This window comes from Olea europaea, unplaced genomic scaffold, assembly GCF_002742605.1.
Source record: "Olea europaea var. sylvestris unplaced genomic scaffold, O_europaea_v1 scaffold213, whole genome shotgun sequence".
Lineage (NCBI taxonomy): Eukaryota > Viridiplantae > Streptophyta > Magnoliopsida > Lamiales > Oleaceae > Olea > Olea europaea.
The window spans coordinates 301,639-311,421 of NW_019239264.1; the positions used below are offsets into that span (position 1 = coordinate 301,639).

Consider the following 9,783-nt stretch of genomic DNA (forward strand, 5'->3'; position numbering starts at 1 on the left):
TAATTAAAATGTCATCTAGTTATTGAAAACTCTGATGTGAATGTATTTAACCATAGAATGTATGTTATTTGACAAAAAACTGTTAAGTGAAATATAATTGTTTAATGGGCCTTTTAACCAAAATTCCCTATTAAAATCGCTGTGAAATCTGTAATAAGAGAGACAGAAAATGGTAAAACTCAACTTTGCAGCCTTCTTCTCCTTCCTCTCTGTGTTTTGCAGACCTTAAAAAATTTAGTTACTGCACAAACTTTCTTGGTATGTATAATCTCTTTACTCTATGTTAATTAATATGACAGTGTGTATTTACATGATACTTGATGAACACTTTTTGGTATATTGTAGAATGGACGGAGATTCCAATGAAAATCTTTTGAATGGAGGAGCAGCAGCAGAAGAATAAGATAATGTTAAACTCAAAGGCAAAATATGGAGTGAATGTTGTGGATTGTGGCTGGACCTGCAATGTTTACCCGATTTTCGTCATTTGGAGTAAGCGTCATTGCCAGGCATTTGTTGGCTATATTGGCTCCATAGAACTTGCTGCCTACGCTCTTGTGTCTACTGTTCTATTGAGATTTGCCAATAGAATTCTGGTACAATACTTATTCATTGTGGGTTCTTTCTTTTCTTTTTTAATTTTTTGGCTAAAGCAAAACCAGGATACACGAATGCATGCTACTCATTAATTAAGAAAATCAATAAAAATAAACTTAATTTAGGGAACTAGGACAAAATTCTTTGATCTTATAGATTCTTTCATTATTAATTTTTCTCGGAGACTAACAACATAGTGTGTGTTTTTAATGAAGGAATGCTTGTTCAAAATTTAATTAGTGAAAAACTGTCAATGAATCATAAATTTGAAATATAGAACAGGTCACTGATTAAATTTCAAGTATATCATAAGTTCATATGTTTTTATGGCATTTGTTCATAGTCTCTCTCAGGACAGGATATTCCAGGAAGTTTATTAGAATTCGAAGTTCAGGTTCAGTTTCCTCTCAACCTAATTGACTCGACACGTGTCGTGCGCCGGTAGTAGATGCCAGCTAAATGCCGGACCCACCACCAAGGCAAACTTGATCTATTTTGACTGTGCTAATTTCTATGAAAATTTTGACAGAGTTTCCCCAGTAAAATGGACAAAACCAACCTGAAAAATCATCAAAATCTCAAATAGACATTTAAACCAAAAGTTTTGGAAACCACCACTTCCTCTAATGCCACCACAACTACTACAAAATATAACAAAATTCAACTGAGTGTTTCTACAATATCATCATGTCAACATGCAAGTATTACATCACTTACAAACCCTTCTACGAATATGCTTGTCACCCAAAATTAGACAATTACTTAATAAACATAAGTTCCCCAACTATTCATTACATACTTATGAAACGGTCTCTTTTGCTTCAGCAGGCTTTCCCAAATATATCAAAATCGACCTTCTCCTGATAGGAAAACATGGTAAAAAGATATGAGTTTATAACTTAGTGAGTGGATAGTTGAAAATAAATAAACTTTTCCATTTATGCTATTTTCTGAAAATTCTTGCACTATTTAACGTTAAGAACTTCTGAAAAATAGTAACACTTTTAAAAACTAAACATGATCACATCATAATTTCTTGGACATAATTCTAGAAAGGCAACTGTATAACATAATGACTATAAATACTCTGATATCCATGAAAAATTATGAAATATTGCTGCCTTAATACTATAAGCTGAAAGTTTAATTCTGTAAACTGAATTAACTGAATTCCATAATCTGAAATCTGATAATAGAATAAATACTGAAAAATCACACCAAAAAGAGTACACAATGAATAGCCTTACTCATGTACAGAGTAATCTCGATGTACAAGGCAAAGCCATTCAAATCTAACAGCTGATAATCTGGTCATACGTACGCAGAGCTGCCCCAAAGGCTAATCACCCTAGTACACAGCCCAAAGCCTATGTGTGTACGAGAGTGGGTCCCAAAGACCTCTGATAATCTGGTCATACACCAACACATTCACAATAGTGCAGAGCTGATAAAATCACTATAACTAGTCATACACCGTGGAAACACATTCACATCAGTGCAGACTGGGATAAAATCATGTTGGTACTTTCTGATGGTTTTAAAATAACTTTAGCTATATTGAAACATTTATATTCATATAACATGCTAGTTAAATGATTTAATTGAACTGAATTTAACTTTAAAAGCAATTGATAATAAAATCCATTTTATTCTAAAAATCATGCTATGAAGTCAACTTTATACAATAAATAACTTTAAAATTTAATGAAGACTTATTTCTGAAAAATAAGTTTTATCCACTCACAAGGTATGAGCTACAAGTTGATAGGCTGATAGACATTTCCAATCGCTTCGTTACCTCCTGAAATACGATAATGATAACCAATTTATCCACTATCAAATTGAGAGACCTTAATATCTAATAATAGAACTTAATTTAAATGCTCTTGGTACTTAAATAAATTCTCAAATTTTCCTTTATTAATTGGAGCTAATCACACCTTATAATATCTTGGTTAATCATTAGTTTATCAACATAACCATCATTTCAAATTTAAAACTAATTTTACTCTCCAATCTAGTGAAACTAGTAACCACAATTCCACCCACATAATATACATTTGTTCCATAAAATCAATTCCCAAGTGAAATATTTCATTTACATAATCACTTCACAATTAATTAATTAAAATCCCCAAAATCGGATTCTAGGGTTTTCTCAAAAATTTGACATCTCCATACCTTGCTGAAAATTTGAAATGAATAAATCCCCACACTTGAGCTCCAATTCATGCAAATATCCCTAAAATTCGACATATTATTCAACAAGGTAAAACCCTAAAAATTTTAACATAATTCATACTTTATCACCTAAAACAAATGGAAAATTTCAACCCAACTTGAAGATATCAACCTTACCTCCTTTCCTCTTCTTTTTCCCTTCTTCTTTCCCTTCTTCTTTTCCTTTTTCCCTTCTTCTTTTCCTCTTTTTCTCCTTCTTTCTCAGTCTCTGCTTCTTCCCGTAAGTTCACTGTGTGTGTGTGAGAAATAGGGTGAAAATTGGGTCAAAGGTTTGAATATGTAGTCCAAAACCCAAAATTTGCACAATAAATCCCTTAACTTCACTTTTTAGTAACATTTAATCCTTTAACTTCCAAAAGTATATATATAAATTCCAAACTTTTAAATATATCCAATTCAAACTTTATATTTTGCCAATTGCAAAATAACCCAAATAAAATATTTAATTTCATTTTAGTCCTTGATTGACTTTGACTAGTCAATATTTGAATTTTTGACTATAAAAATTGGATTGTAACAGTATGCTTGGGATATATCTTCAATGATCATGGCTTTGTTTTGGTTGTAACCACAACTCTACTTAACGCGAATATTTATTTGTGCTAATCCCATTTTAAAAGCTTTAGGCCAAGAAGAAAGAATTGCAGAAGTGGCCGGAACTATTGGTCTCTGGTTCATTCCTGTGATATATACCTTTATTATATCGTTTAGCTGCCAAATGTTCCTACAGGCATAGAGTAAGAACATGATTATTACATACTTGGCAGCAGTTTCACTATCGATCCACATCTTTCTCTCATGGATTTTAACAGTTAAGTACTAGTTTGGGATTAGTGGGGCTATGATATCCACTATTTTGGCACACTGGATCCCTAACGTGGGTCAGCTAATATTTGTTCTCTCTCGACGATGTTGGGAAACATGGAAAGGTTTTTCATTTTTAGCTTTCAAGGATCTTTGGGGCCAATAATCAAGCTTTCTTTATCATCCGGTGCAATGCTCTGCTTAGGCTTATTTCATTTACTTGAATAGTTCTATATGTATATTAACCCGCCAAATCATATAAAATTGGTCTTCAGGCATGCTATGTAGCTCCACAAGAACATGATTTGTTTATACTATAAAGTAATGACATATTGTTATGACATAGCGTACATAAGTTTCGTACTGTTCATGAGGTCTCAGATTGAAATGCTTGGCATGGAGTCTAGTTTTTAGTGTCTATCTTCTTCAGTGCAATGTTGGAAGTTCTATCTTTTTGCTGCCCATGGATTCAATAAATGTCATGTTTTTATATACCTTTTTGAATTATTCCCTAAAAGAAATAAAAAACTTTGGAGGAGAAATGATTAGGATGTACTTCTCTATGCCGTCAATATGCAATTTTTGAACATAAACATTTGGTTTCTTTGGCAGTCTTGAAATCTTGTACAAACACAATACTGGTTCTTTTGACCGAAAATCTGAAAAATGCCGAGCTTGCAATTGATGCTTCCGTTCTTTAATTTCCTTCTTGTCCTAGTATCATATAAGAATGAAACTGAACTCTTTCTTCAGTCTTAACATCAATGGTTGGGAAATGATGATTTCTCTTGGTTTATTGGCTGCAGTAAGGCACTATAACATAATGGGAATTCCAGTTGAAGTTGTGCTTGGTTATGTTCTCAAGCTGTAAGTTGAAGTGAGTTTTTATCATTCTGCTCAATCTATCCAAATTGCTCTTTGACATATTCTTGTTGATAGTTCCTCCAAACCCTAATTTCCATACCCACCCCACACAGAAAAAATACGAGAAAAATAAAGACCAATACTTGGTTCTTCATGGAAACCAAATACTTTTTCTTTCGTTTTTATGTGCCATCTGGCTTGAATTTATTTATTTATTTATTATTATTATTATTATTATTATTATTATTATTATTATTATTATTATTATAAGATTGTGTTTGAGATAGGGTGTTTGGATTGGAATGTTAATTGGCACGCTCGTTCTAACTATCATAACTTTCAAAACCGATGGGATGATCAGGCCCGGTCCTGGAGCTAGGCAAATGAGGTCTATGTCTCAGGCCCAACATCTAGGAAGGCCTCACTTTGGGCCTAGAATTTTTTTTTTTTTTTTAAATTGAACTTGAACTAGACCTAGTGATGCAGAAATGCAGCCCACAACTTCAAACCCAAATCCAATTCAATACCCTTAGCCTTAGTCCAATTACCCAACTATATATATATATATATCCATTGCATTTACAATGATTTTGGGAGGCGGGCCCAATTCTTAGGCTTTGCCTCAGGGCCCGACAATCACAGGACCAGCCATGGGGATGACCAGGTAACTTGGATTTGTTTTCCCTTCCACATTTTGGCAGTTGTTTTAAAATAATTTGATAAGTTGGTATGGAGATCAAACTGCTAATTATGTATATGATGATGCAAACACGATTCAAATGTCTTTTCGTTGCAGGTATCCATTGCTCGTAGACGTGTTAATAGATGGTCTGTGGAAGCTGAAACTGATACAAATTCGCCGTCAACTGTCTGACGATAACATTTCCCTCTCGGCAATTGTTTCCAATATGGGAGTGTTCCATAAAAAAGGCGCAGAATGAAGCCTAAACGTGCGAGGTTATGCAGATTCTACCTCAATGTACAAATACAGGCCAATCGGACGCACACTTATTCATGCGTCTCCAAGAAAACAAGCACAGACAAGTTATGTATTCGGTGAAAATTTATGATCCACAGATTTGTATAATACACTTGGATACAAATAAGTCATTTGAAAAATGAAAGTTCCTGCATCTCTAATGCATTATATGAGCTACTATCTAGGTGACATGCAAATATATGACTTCTAATTTAATATCTAATTAATAAATGCCAAACTGTCAAATTTAATCTCCGAGTTCTCATTAGTTCTTGTCTATAACAAAAATAAGTTTCGATGTATAATTAAAGGAGAAAGGAAAAAAATATATATTAATATGAGAGAGAGCTTAAATTTTGCTGACTCGCTCCTTCTAGAGATCTTCACAATGTCTAACATTGTCTATTTTACTTATGTACCAGTTTTTGCTATGCCCCTATTTGATCCCCATTAAATTACATTTTATTACATTCTATTTTTCTCTTTCCTATTTTCAACCACACAATCTTTCATAAAATAATATTACACATAAATTAAAAAAATTTCCTTCTTTTTCAACTACTCATTTTTTCAACAAAACACTGTTCCTCCCATTTTTATTATCAAAAATGGGGGCCAAACAGGGGCATATTTCCAAGTCAAGTAGAGCATGCATTAAGTACTTCGATAGTTTTCTATTATTTCTTGGTGCAGCTAGGTAGTTAGATTTGAATTAGAAGTCTCGCCAAGGAATTAATGTTGAGAATTTACTTATCATACGCAGTGGAAATAAAATCGGATTTCAATTCCCACTAAGGATCTGCTTTGTGTTTAGATAGAAACGTGATAGAGATTGTACCTTTTTCGAGATCCACAAACTCCTTTGCTATTCTTTCATTCCAACGATCTTGATTCGCCACCCACAACTGTCCAATTGTCCAGCATTTAACGGTGATCCACACAGAGAACAATATTGTAAGACTGAGATTTTTTTCTTCTTGTGCTAGCAAGAATGAATTCTCTATAGATTTTGAAAATCCTAGTCATATTTATATAAGTCCAAACAGGTTTGGCCTAACCCGGTCCAATATTTAATTAACACATTTAATTAAATTCGGTCCGTGAATTACTTAATGCAATTAATTAATTCGAGCCTATAAATAAGCAATCCAATTAATTAATTTATCCAATGCTTGTTAAATGAATTAGTTAACAAATCTCAATCTTCCAATTTTCCTTTTGTGTGCGACCCATCAGGCTCCCGATCACGATATCTAACGATATGAAATATTATTTTGATCTAATCAAAATTGATAAATTAAAACACCCTTTTAATTTATCACCAATTCACACTCGCCATTTCAGATTGACATCTAGCAATGTGTCAATGCAATACATGTGACGAAAAATGTCACGTGGTATGACAAAACCAAACTCGTTCGTTTACCGTGAAACTATAATCCCTTTGTCAATATGATCCGATCAATTACGAGATATGGAAGTGTGTCAATTTCGATTATCGATCATATCTTTCATACCATTATTAAGTCAATATAAGTCAAAAGCTCATTTTCGACTTCTGAGTACACCTTGGCCAATGATTTCACTATCGACTTAATTGAATGAAATGCAGATAATAATATCTTACTATCCAAGAGTGACGAATCCTTTATTGGTCATTCACAACCTTCGTACGATTCTTGACATACCTGAACGATGCCGTATTAGCCCCTTGGCAGAGTAACATCTAACACCGTTAAAGCATGACTGTCATCATATAAGGTACTATGACGACCTCAAGTCAAAGAACCAATCCCACTATCAAATGTTAGAGATTAACTACTGACACTCAAATAGTTACTCATGTGGAATCTCTCAGCAGATCTCCAATATTTTGTTCTATAACAAAACATCCAAGTGTTCATTTAAGTGTCATCACACTTTAGCTTGTGAGATCAACTACTTACTTCATATGTAAGAGATATCACACGTGATGGTCTATACGTAATAACGATATCCGTATCTCATCACTATTTACGACCACGGATGATTTAAGATACAATCATATGTAATTTGTATCTCACAATCACAACTCCTTGTGATTAACAAATTATTAAAATTTTAATCTACGAACTCTATTATTTAATTCAATTGAATATTAATTAATTAAATAATAGACCTCTCATAAATCACATGAACTATATATTAAAAGGTGCTTATATCCGAAGTCGATTGGACTAGGGCATAACACTTACCATTAAACCACCGTGCCTACTGTCAACCAATTGAGAATAAACCATTAGATTCTTTTTCTATAATGATTTATCCTTTCCGAAAGCAGTTGCAATCTCCTAGTGTTCTTGTTAACCAAACTTCCGTACCCTAACCCTATGCATATTTGTCAAATAAATCTGATGAGAAGAAAAAGTGTATTCTAAGTGTTCCATTTTTTCCCATTAAGGTCAAACCTAAACTTGTGCCATTAGATGAATACATTGTTGACCTATGGTTGACTTTAACTCTAAAGTTTTGATCATAAATATGGTTGACTTTAACTCTAAAGTTTTGATCATAAATGACAAGTTAATCTTGTTTATTAATAATTGATTTGAAATGATCATAGTCTGAAGCATTCAAAAAATGATTCGATCATCGTCAAAAGATCAAGATCAAGATCAAGAAAATCATTGTAATGACCGGCCTACGTATTATATCATACATATTATCTGCTCTAGAAGAGTCTAAACCTATCTTATCCATTCAAAAGTCAACAATCTCTTCAGTTTGTAAAATCTAACCAAGTCTTCCAAACCCGCTCTAACAAAAGCTTCAAGCACTTTGAACTCCTATGTGGACTTCATATGGCAGTAAATGACACAAACATAGTCTCACATGATTCAATAAGGAAACAATTATTGAGAGTCAAGTCGAATGTATCAAACCTGAAAAAGTCAAGGACAGAAGTAGGAGTGCTAAGGACTATGTAGGCTCCACCTCCTGAAGTGTGAAGTATTAACTACCCAGTGTAGGGGTTTCTGAACGAGGAAATGGTCGCAGATAGCCACAAAAAAAAAAGCCATTTTTCTAAAATGATTACTGTTTAAAAAAATTAAAAAATCTGTAAAAACCTTAAAAGCAATGAAAAGCCAATATTGCCCCTAATACAAATCACTCATACCGACGTCTGGAGAAAGAAAAGGAAGAAATAGCGAATAAACCAACGATTTTTTCTTGGAAGGAGACCAACTTGCCACCATTAGAGGCAAAGAAGGTAAGTTTTGCTTATTTTTCCCACATTAATCTTTTAACTTGGATGTTGAAGGCTTATTTTGTTGGAAATAGTGGTAGAAATTTTTGTAGATTATGTGAAATTACTGGAAATGGCATTTTTGGAGGTGTGTTTGGGCCGGTATTTGGAGTCGGAGAAGAGGAGCTGCTGGTTCTGGGCCGTCTTTTTCCACACAGCCCAGAAAACAGACAGCACTGCCGTCTTTCCAAGACGCAGTGACCGTCTGGAACGGCCCAGCTGTGGCCCCTTTTTTCCCCAATTTTTAATTTTTTTCGTTGTATTTGAACAAATAATTTCAATACACAAAAATAAATAATGAACATTTAAATAATAAATAAATGATTATTTAAATGATAAATAAAAAATGTAAATAATGAATAAATATTAATAATCAAAATATGTAATTAAAATTTAATTGAAATAAATTTTTAAAATTTAAAATAAATAATTAAATATTTACGTTTGCTTGTTCAATGAATAATTTAAATGAACAATTGAAACAAATAAATAAAAAAATAAAACAAAAAAATGAACATTTTAAATAATACATGAACAATGTAGATAGCCAAGAAATATAAATATTCAAAATAATTTATTTATATAAGTAATTAAAAATAAATAATCAAATTTATTAATTAAATATTAAATAAACAACTTCAATCAAACAATAATCATAATTTAAACAATTAATAAATAAAAATAATCAAAGTAAGTAATTAAAATTGAGATAAACAATTGAAATAAATATCTAACATTTAAAATAAATAAATAAATATTCAATTAATAATTAAAATAAATATGAAATAAACAATTTAATGAAATAAAATAAATAATTACATATTTACGTTTAAATGTTCAAGAAATAATTTAATGAAAATAATTAAATAAACAATTACAATAAATAATGGAAATTAAGAATTCAATAAAAAAAATTAAAATAAATGCTAAGTAAACAAATCAACAATTAAAATAAATAATTTAAATAAACAATTGAAATAAATAATGAACATTTAAATAAAAATAAACAATT

General features: G+C 31.9%; 1 long non-coding RNA gene and 1 pseudogene across 1 annotated transcript; one reads left to right on the forward strand and one right to left on the reverse strand.

Moving 5' to 3' along the window:
* Nucleotides 1–346: 346 nt before the first annotated feature.
* On the forward strand, nt 347–4,625 carry LOC111380355 (annotated as a pseudogene).
* On the reverse strand, nt 1,158–2,995 carry LOC111380360. Its single transcript, XR_002700180.1, has 4 exons — nt 2,956–2,995; nt 2,779–2,839; nt 2,342–2,398; nt 1,158–1,457 (listed from the first exon to the last, which is right to left on the reverse strand). It is a non-coding gene; the product is annotated as an uncharacterized LOC111380360 (long non-coding RNA).
* Nucleotides 4,626–9,783: the final 5,158 nt, after the last annotated feature.